Source organism: Macaca fascicularis, chromosome 8, assembly GCF_037993035.2.
Source record: "Macaca fascicularis isolate 582-1 chromosome 8, T2T-MFA8v1.1".
NCBI lineage: Eukaryota > Metazoa > Chordata > Mammalia > Primates > Cercopithecidae > Macaca > Macaca fascicularis.
In genome coordinates this window covers 2,915,124-2,926,271 of record NC_088382.1, presented here as the reverse complement: position 1 = coordinate 2,926,271, position 11,148 = coordinate 2,915,124, and positions in this window count along the sequence as shown.

The following is an 11,148-nucleotide window of genomic DNA, read 5'->3' as shown; positions in this document are numbered from 1 at the left end:
CAAGAGGACTCCCCTCTGTTCTGCTGTCCGTCTCAGGGTCTTTGGTGTCTGGTCCACCTTGGACTATCCCTCTGTGTCATCATTTTAGTCCTTTCCATTTAGGTCATCTGATGTAACATTGTCCTGTTTGCATTTGAAATTGATGCATTTAAATTTATTTGGAGTAAATCGCTGATACAATTCCACCAGAAACCAACTGCTGCAGCTAAAATAGTATTTGCAAGCACAATGACACAGTCTCAGTAGCTTAAAAGCATAACCGTTAGTCAGGCTGATAAATAATTAGCATGTGTTGGTGCTGCCTCATATAATCAGTTCTTAAAATAAGATTTCTCTATGTCAACACAAGACATCATACTTGAAAGTTCTAGCCCAAAAAGTCCATCTTTTGATTTTGTAGGAAGAAAATGTCTTGTTTAAAATATGTACAGAACAGCAAAAATGGTTAACTTTCTGCCAATTTTATACAATGCAGTGTGATTTATTTTCAAGCAAAATATCATTTCTGATCCACAAGAAATAATCAACACCTAAGAAAATTTAATGAAATACATTATTTTCTATCATGATGTGATAATTGACAAATTAACTGGTATTACCACTGAAATAATTTTCTTCATGTCCTTTATACATATTTTTGTGACTGATACTTGTTGAGACTTGACAATTTATAAGTCAGATTAAAAATCTCAGGGATTAGCTGACAGAAATTCCATTTGAGTTTAAAATAGTTCCCACTGAGCTTATTATATATTATCAGGGCAGTAAAGATTATGAAGTCAGGTCCCAAACTTATTTGACCTACAAAATGATTTATACCATTATGTGAATTATAAATAATAGAGTTTGGGGGAAAAGGCTTTATAAATCAAAGGGTGGAATAGGTTTTAATAAAATCACATTGACATGTACAATACTGTGAGAGAAAAAATAATGTTTTTTACAGAGACTAATATATACTTGAGAAAATAACTTTAGCTGCTGCATCTTGTTACTAGTTCACAGAGAGGTGTAGAGCCAGAGCTACATCTAGAGAGATAGGAATGTACAGAGAGAAACCACGAGAAAGACAGAGAAAAGAGAGAGAGAGAGACGAGAGACAAAACAGAAATAGAGAAAGGGAGAAAGGCAGGAGAGGAGACAGCGGCAGAGATAGACAGTGGGGGGAAGAGAGAGAACAGCAGAAAGCAAGAGAAACAGGGAAGGTGGGGAGTTAGAGAAGGAGAGAAACAGACACAGAGGCAGAGAAAGGGAGAGAGGGTGGGAGAGACACAAAGTGGCTTCATTTTCATTCAGAAACTAGGACTCCCTGAGCAGCCCAGGGGCCTTCTCCCTCCTCATTGTACACACAGACTCCTGATGCCTCCGTGCTCTGGCTCTGTGTAGCTCAGTGTTTCTGTTGCTCATGGTAAGTGGAGTCAGGTTGAACGCTGGTCTCAGCCTTTGCTGGAGCAAGACCTCTGTCAAAGCAGGTGTGTAGCTGTGCCTGAATCCCAGTCTTGTTTATTTCCAGGTCTGCTGCTTTAGGCTTTGAAATATCTTGTCCTCTTCCCTGTATCTCCATGAATACACAATCTCTTATCTTTCCATGTCTCCCTTTTGCTCCTCAACCTCTCCCTTTTCCCTTTCCACTTTCCTAGTTCCCCCAGCGTATCACCCGGGCCCTATGTTACACGTCCTCTGTGTGGAACCGAGAGTGGCTCGCTTCTCCTGATGGGATGCTTTCAGGTGCAGTGATTTGTGGCAGTAATGGTCTCAGGACTGTGCCTGGGGCCCTTGTTTGCCACTCCATGGTAGTGCGTAATGCCTGGCTCAGTGGCCTCATGACCACGTAGCTTTCCTTGCGGTTGCTCCGTCAGAGTGGCCCATGAAGGGACCCTAGGGGTGCTGAGTGTTTCTAACTCAGGTCTGTGGAGGGAATGCTTGCGTCCAACTGCACTGGACAAATAGACATGGAAAATGAGAAACTTGAACTCTCAGCCCAAAGTACAGTCAGACCGGAGTCTCTGCAGAGGAGCCAAAGGGATTTCTTACTTCTTTAACTATAGAGTTTTTATATGGATATAAACAAGACTCTAAATCTAATTGCGTTTTCACAAAATTGCGATGTAAATTGAACCCCCAGGGTCTCGAGGATGTCATGTACACGTGACGACACTGTTTGAGAGGTAGTGGGCTGCCGAGCTTCAGAGTGGAGCTGTTGGGAAAATTCAGATGATTTTTAGACACGTGTGTTCCGAATTCCCTCCCATGTCTCCCTTGCCAGTGAAGCTGTTCTCCAGTTTCTCCCAAGGGAGACAAGCCCCCTTTGCTGGAAGACTGCAGTTGTTTGGGTGAATGGTTAGGGAATTGAAGGAAAAAAAAAGGATAGAGCTCACCCCAAAGAGAAACATGAACAGATGCCTTGGGGTGGGTGATGTGGCTCACGTTGAATATTCGTCCGAGGACATCAGTGGTGGAGGAGCTCTGGAATCCGGTGGACAAGGGAAATCATCTCTGGGTACTTCTTTGTGTGTTTGGGTTTAGTTTGGTTTGACTTGTTTTTGACTTTATCTTGTTCCCATAGTTAGGTTTTGCCACCATAAAATGAACCAGGGAGCTGTCCAACATCCCAGCATATAAAACAATCCACTCCTAAGTTGTACGTCAGTAACAAAATGAATCTCTCTTTAATGATATCTCCTTAATCACCTTTCCAAAAATTTCAGTGGTACTTTCAGTGATTAATTCAAATGTTCTATTAAATTTTGAATCAACGTTGATAATACATATTCTGTGTAGAAAATCAAGCTATTTGTCCAGGCTTCTGAATTAGATGGTATAATGCTACAGTTGCACGTGTTACTAGCCTATAATACTTCATCTCTTCCATATCTATGGTTATATTATGTTTATGTTTTCCTCATTTCTAATTATATTTTCTGTTTTTGCATTACTGTGCTCAATACCTTTTTTGTTTCATTTTTACAAAGAACCAGGGTTTATACTTACTTATTATTTCTACTTTTCGTTTCTTACTTTATTAATTTAAACTTTTTTCTTATTATTTTATAGTTTGTGTGCCATTTGGTTTATTCTGGTAATGTTGTTCAAATATGATACAATGGTAGGAAAATTTTCCTTTTTATTGAACTGCACAACCATTGATAACTAAGCATCATTTTAGTAAGTGGTACTCTGGTTTTCATTGAATTCTATGCAATTTACAATTGCGTCTTTTGATGTAAGGATATCTTAGAGAGACTTGAGTAACTTCACAGACGCTAAAGGTTTATAGTTATTATTATTAATTGGTATTTTTATTAGATTTTTAAAAAAGGTAATCTCCAGCATTTCAAAATTACTTTGTCAGTCCTTGAAAAAATGTTGGAACTTCTCCATGGACATAAATATTGATTTTAGTTACGTATAGGCTATATCATTTCACAGACATTTGTTAAACCAAATGTGTTAGTTATATGTTTTTGTTTCTCTATATTCTTACTAATGTTTGCTTTATTATATCAGCTATATTCTAGAAGAGATGTATGATTATCATCTACCAAGATTATAAATTATAAAGTTCTCCCAAATTTAGAACCATCTTTGCTTTGAAAATTGAACTGCTATTTTCTTTGGACTACAATGGTTAGTGTTTGGTATGCCCCCTTCATTATGCCATTTCATACCATATGAAATTTTATTTAATGTTTGTCTTCAACTTATTTCACGAAATCATGTTTTAATTTTAAATTTCACTTTGATGGATCTCGGATTTGTTCAAGTTCTATCATTCAACTTTCAAAGTTATTTTTATGGAACAAACAAACAAGTAATATCCTTTAAGTATATCCTGTACAATATCTGAGATACATATACTTATATAATATATATCTCAGTATCTGAGATATATAATGCATGCCCATTATAGATACATAATACATATTTTTATATATTGGTTGGTGCAAAAGTGAGTGCGGTTTTTGCCATTCCTTTTAATGACAAAAACTGCAATTATTTTGCACCAACCTAATAAAAATATATAATATATATTATTCTTTGGAAATTTAAAAATAACTTGTGTTCTGTATTTTATCTGGCACCCCTGACTACTGCTAGTCTGATTCAGTTTTTCTCTTTTGTGTAACTTTTTTTACTCATTGAGATCTTACTAGCTATTGTTTAGCTTTAGAGGCATTAACTTTTATTATGTCCCTGTATGTGTGCAGTTTGTTTTGTTTATTTTTCTTTTTGTTTTGTGGTTGCTGTTGTCTTGTTTTTAATCATTGATCCTGAGAATTACTGAAGAAATCTGTCAATACGAGGGCTAGCCATTGTTTTCTTGCTCCAGAACTCAAGTGTGCCACACCCAGGGATCCGGAGAACAAACCTTGTGGAAACACCCATTCAGGTGGATGCACCCTCTCCCTCCCAGCCCATGAGTCTCTGCAACTAACGATTTCCCCAGATGCTCCCCAGATCTGCAGCGTTGCCGTCTCTGCCGCTGACCAGGAAGCCCTCGGTGCTCCCATAGCCCCTTCAGAAACATGTGACCTCCTGAGTCCTAAGTCTTCCGCAGAAACAGCAGCTGCCCCGTGCCTTGAGTGGCAGCAGGACCCTCTCTGCCGTGGTCTCTACTTAGAGCTGGAAGCCTAGTGAGTCTGATGGTAAAAGGAATGGCAGCAGATTCCGGGGTGACCTGGGAGACTTCCATCATTCCAAAGCTCCTCCATCACTTGTGCTTACCTGCGGAAGACCGAAGGTGTGACAACCTTTCAGCTTTAGCTTTGTCAGTATGGAGGGACTAGACTCTCCATGTGGACCCATGTCAAGTCACTCATGATCATCAACCTGCATATTGTTTTTTTTCCTTACCGTATCACTTAGAGTAGCGTCAGGAAATGAAGGATTCATTTGAAATGAGATTACTCAAGAAGAGTTAATTTTCAAAACGGCTTGTACACCAATCTTGTGTTTTTTCTCATACTCTTCTGATCATCTCCCTACTTCAGTTGGGATGACACCTAAATGAGGTGGCCCCTCGGACTCCACACGTGTATACAATACCACACAGGATAACTGCTTTCGGTGTGAATGCCGGGCCAGAGAGCAGGTGTGTGGAATTAGCCGCGGACCCATGGTGCAAACTGGGAGAATGGGATACTAGTGAGATTTAGTCAGATAAATTTCCCATCCTTTCCTCTCTTGGAGACTGAGGTGTGGTTCTACTTGCATCCCTTCAGGATAATTCCTGAGCACCAAGACAGCAGAGCTGGAAGATGGACCTGCTGCCTCTGTGCAGCTCTCTCACTCCCCAACCCCTCGCATTCATTGCTGGGTGCTTCTCCCTCCCAGTTAAGCTGATACCTTGACATCATAGCCTTGGGCTGTGCTTCTCCAGAACCTTGGCAAGGAGAGGGACTGTTTATAAAGGTGTAGCTTAGGGTGTGGGAGATGTTCAAGAAATAATTCTGAGACTAGCAGCAGGAGAGCCTTTCTCCCAAATCTCACTCCAGACCTGATAAGGGGGAGAGTTTGGATTGAAGAAAATGCAAGTAGATGTTCCTATTGTCTGGCTGCAATGAGGAGGACAGTTACCTTTAATCTAGGGATTTGGCTGTCCTGAGAGGGCCTGGCTGGGTGTTATGGAAATAAATACCCTGGCCTTTATTGTTGCTTCCCTTTAGTTTCTTCCACCAAACCAGGTCTCCTCATTGAACAAACCCAACTGAAGCCAATGGCAAGGAGGTTTGTTCTTTTTGTTGTTTTAATTTTGACCTAGATCACTTTAGAAAAGAATAAAACCTATATCTAACGGGGTAAATAGAACATAAGAGGCCAAGTTAAAAACAAATCAAGCAAAGTTTAATTTTCAGCCGCTCTTTTACACTCATATAGATACCATAATCAATTAGCTGCAGCTCCCTGCAGGTCAAACCATCCCAATTGTTATCCCAACCTTACTATTCACTACAGTAACCAGGTCTACCTTCTCTCTGGTTGGTGAGCTCCAGCTCTGTGTGTCAGCCCTCTGGGAAGCCATCACGGCCGCCCCCACCTTCTGGTACCATCACGCCCTGCTCCTGGTCCTCTGGGACCATCATGTCTCCCCCCACCACCGTCCTCTGGTGCCATCATGCCAGCTCCTGCCCTGTCCTCTGGTGCCATTAGTGCCCCCCACCTTCTGGTGCCATCAGGCCTCCCACCACCCCCGCCGCCCTCTGGGACCATCACACCCACCTCGTCCTGTGGTGCACCATCATGCTTATTGACATCCAGGACCTCATTTTGGTGGTGTCATTTCCCTTCTATTATCACTGGCCTTCAAAATCAGTTACTACTGAGCTCTTTAAGGATGTTGGAATTCCCGTCACTCATGCACCTTAATTACCTGAGTGACTCCTGGACTCTCCTGGAGATGTAAGCAGAGGAGGCAGGTGGGAGCCGTTCATGGTCACTTATCCCAGGATTTCCATCCAAGCCTTTAAATACTTCTCTCTGCCTTATACCAGGGATGCTCGAGTACTGCACACATATTTGATACAGGTCGCCAGTTAGACCTAAATTTATCCAACTACTAGACACTAAATTGGATCGCCTTTCAGCTAAGGAAGCTAATGTATTTATTTCAGAAAATCTGACAAGATCAGTTAAATATTCCATTCCTGTATGTCTTCTCTTGCAACCGGAGAATCCACACATATCTCTATGTCTCCACTTCTGTTTTGACTTCCTAATCCCTCAGAATAATGTCTCATATGAAAAATTAAGCTGCATCCATAATCCAGCCAACCAGGAATTTGGCGAAATGTGATTTTTTTACATACATCAAAATCCTCTGACAGAGACAGCACATGGAAAGAAGAGGAGGGACAGAGAGTGAGCAGAAATATTGAGCACAGCCTAGGCTTCCAGAGCTCAGCCCTTCAGACAGGACACCCTCTCCGGAAATGGACATTCTGCCACTGGGAGAAATCTCACAGTTCAGTGAGTGGGTGTTGCATAAATACCTGTTCAACGAGCAGGAGTTTTGCACGCTATCTTATAAATAGCAAGCAAAGATAATTTCCTACATATCTTATAAATCACATGCCACTGTCTGCATGTGCCCTTCTTATGCCTTAAAGTAAATTTTTCTAATTAGTCACATATTTATTAGCACAAGACATGTCTCAGGCTCTGAGTTAGGTATTTGAGAGTCAGTGTTTACAAGAGGTGTTTGAGCACCACCCTTATTGGGATTCTATTCTAGAGAAGTCTGATAAGCAAATACACATACCAACGGATGACTGTGGTTTGTATTATTGTGTATGGAATACAGCACATGATTGAGAAGGACGCAGGGCTCATAATTTAGATTAGAAAAGGTAAGACCAATTTGAAATGTTTAGGGCATGAAGCCTGAAAACAACATAATTTTCTGTTCCCAAGTTAAACAATTATGAGACTTGGAATAATTTTCTTTCCCTATAAATGTAATTTCCTATTCCTGTGTTTAAAAACAACAGCACAAAAAAAAAAAAAAAAAAACTGAGGCCAGGCAAAACTAAACATAGCTGTGTTCACCACAAAATATTTCATACAGAAAGGTAAGAGTATGAAAGAAAAAATGAAGAGTAAAAACCACCTAAAACAGCTTAGATAGAGCTTGTTTGGCAGGATTTGATCTTGGGATGGTAGGAGCAATGGAAAGACAAAATCCAAATCAGAAGTAGCGCAGGTTTAGTTAATTAATCGATTTAATTAATTTGCTGTGATATTTGACTGTATGTTTACAGTGAAGATGGGAATAGCAACATCTTTTATACTTTGCACATCAGCCTGTGTTGAACGAAATATGCTCTCACTGGGAAATGGTTGGATGGCCCTAGTAGGGATTCCATGAAGAGTTTCATTCTTCAAGTTGATTTGTCCCTGAAGGTGTGAGTGGTATTTCCATTTTTTATTTTTCCCAGATTTGTAGCTTAAATAAGCTATGCTTATCATTGAGTTTTATCTGCCTGAATAATAACAATGGCTCTTTCTTTTATTTGAGGACTCTGAAATATGCAAAGACAGATTCCATGGCATAGAAGAAAAACAAAAGTGATAAATATTGTTCCTGAGTTCAACTTATTACAAAACAGCTGTACTTTTCTGCAAGTTTTAGCTGTGCAATTTAAAAATCACTTTAAGAATTACTTTAAACCACTTCAAAGCATTTTATCTCATTAAATTCTCCCACTGATTGATTTCCAGGCTCACATTCTCTCTGCTCCCATCAGCCTGATGTCTTCAAGCCAGGATTTCTTGGGGTTTATCTCACCAGATGCAATCAACTCGAGTTCCCTCTGTGGTGCCTTCTCATTTCCCTTATGCCAAGTCACACTAAAATACTTGAGAACAATATCCATAAAATGTTCTGATATGATTTTCTTGTTGTAAGTTACACACTGTGAATCTGTAAACACAAGACAGAGATTCACATGTGTTGACATTGTTTGTGACTAAAGGGAATGTGGACTCAGAACACACACATTACTTGGATGACATGGACATTATGCATTTTTGTACATTTGGATGCTAATTGAATTGGGTGCTTGCCTCCAATAAGAATGGTACTTGTTGGCCTCACTGTTAGAGATCTGGTTTTTCTGCGTGGAGTTTTGTTACACTTCAGGTCATTCCAACAGGTGATGATGATGCTCTGTACATATGCGCAGATGAGGGAGACAAGCTAAAGATACTGGCTTTGTCTATACAAAAATTGTGATAATGTAAAATACAGACAGGAATAATCCATTGCTATTTCTGGCTTAGAGATACTGACTGAGAACTGTTTCCACAACACTAATTATGGGTACCAGGCATTGCATATACACATTTTGTGATAAGGGCTTTTTTAGCTTTATGCCAACCAACATCCTTCAGTCAGAGTCTTTAATGTGTGTGCCTGAAGGGAGGTGCCTTTCAGTGGTTCCACCTCGTCTACCAGGTCTCAGGGCAACAGACGAGATTCCTCCTCACGGCCTCTGCCTGGTCAGCCTCCTGTCCTGCCGCACCCACTTCGTTCTTCAGGATCACGGAACCGTTCACATGGTTCACTTTGCTCAGGATGTTCCATCTCTGAATGTTCTTGCCTTAGTCTCATCTCAGGTCAAGAAACTGCTCCGCCCCGAGATCTGACTCTTCTGCCACATTGTGCAGACCTGGTCTAGTGTTTTCCAAGGTCAGGGCTCCCCAGGTGGCCGGTGCTTCTCTTTTCTCTTTAGTCTTCAAGTTATTGAAAAACTGAGTCTATTTCTTTCTTCATTTCTGTATATTCAGTCACATAGTAGGAGCTCAGAAAGGTTTTTTTTTTGTTTGTTTGTTTGTTTGTTTGTTTTTCCATTCTATTGAACTGAAAAGATAGGTACCAAATCAAAGAAACGCCAGGCTATTCTCTCTCTAATTATGTCCTTCTGGTTGAGTACATTGAATTTACGTGGGCTTGGGGAGGGGTGTGAAGCACCCAAGGGTGACACACATTGAGCTCCGGGCTCACAGGCCACGCACACAGCGTCATTACGTGGAGCGCCTGTCACTGGCTGTGTTCTATTAAAAATATCCAAGAAACAATATGATGAGGCAGTACTAGAGGCAGGGAGAGAATACCGTGTCAAAGGGTCTGTAATCTGTAAAGTGAGTAAAACTCCACGAAAACCCAGGTCTATGTGACTCCAAATTTCCACCAAGACCTTTATGCTCTACAACAGGGGCATTGCCACTTTGGAAATACTTGCTTTATTCTCAATCCCCATGAGATATTTAGTATTAAAAATTAGGAAGAGACTGGGCGAGATGGCTCATGCCTGTAATCCCAGTACTTTGGGAGACCAAGACCAACTGATCACCTGAGGTCAGGAGTTCAAGACCAGTCTGTTCACCATGGTAAAACCCCATCTCTACTAAAAATATAAAAATTAGCTGGGCATGGTGATGGGTACCTGTAATCCCAGCTACTCGGGAGGCTGAGCCAGGAAAATTGCTTGAACCCAGGAGGCGGAGGTTTCAGTGAGCTCCAGCCTGGGCAACAGAGGGAGATGAGACTCCATTTAAAAAAGAAAAAACATTAAGAAGACTTTGGAGAAGTATCCATTCATATCTTTTGCCCACTTTTTGATGGGGTTGTTTTTTTCTTGTAAATTTGCTTAAGTTCCTGTAGATGGGTAGATTGTGAAAATTTTCTCCCATTCTGTAGGTTGCCTGTTCACTCTGATGCTAGTTTCTTGTGCTGTGTAGAAGCTCTTTAATTAGATCCCACTTGTCAATTGTGGCTTTTGTCACAATTGCTTTTGGTATTTTAGTCTTAAAGTCTTTGCCCATGCCTGTGTCCTGAATGGTATTGCCTAGGTTTTCTTCTAGGGTTTTTATGGTTTTTGGTTTTACATTTAAGTTTTTAATCCAACTTGAGGTAATTTTTGTATATATTTATGTGGAAAACAAACACATGAAAAAAAGCTCATCATCACCGATCATTAGAGAAATGCACATCAAAACCACATGGAGACACCATCTCACTCCAGTCAGAATGGCTATGATTAGAAAGTCAGGAAACAATAGATGCTGGCGAGGCTGTGGAGAAATAGGAATGCTTTTAAGCTGCTGGTGGGTGTGTAAATTAGTTCAACCATTGTGGAAGACAGTGTGGTGATTCCTCAAGGATCTAGAACCAGAAATACCATTTGACCCAGCAATCCCATTACTGGATATACACCCAAAGGATTATAAATCATTCTACTATAAAGACACATGCACATGTATGTTTATTGCAGCATTATCTGCAATAGCAAAGACTTGGAACCAACCCAAATGCCCATCAATAATAGACTGGATAAATAAATTGTGGCACATATACACCATGGAATACTACGCAGCCATAAAAAAGAATGAGATTATGTCCTTTGCAGGGACATAAATGAAGCTGGAAGCCATCATTCTTAGCAAACTAACACAAGAACAGAAAACCAAACACCGATTGTTCTCACTCATAAGTGGGAGTTGAACAGTGAGAACACACGAACACAGGGAGGGGAACAACACACATTAGGCCCTGTTGGGGGTGGGGGGCAAGGGGAGGGAGGGCATTAGGACAAATACCTAATGCACATGGGGCTTAAAACCTAGATGATGGGTTGGTAGGTGCAGCAA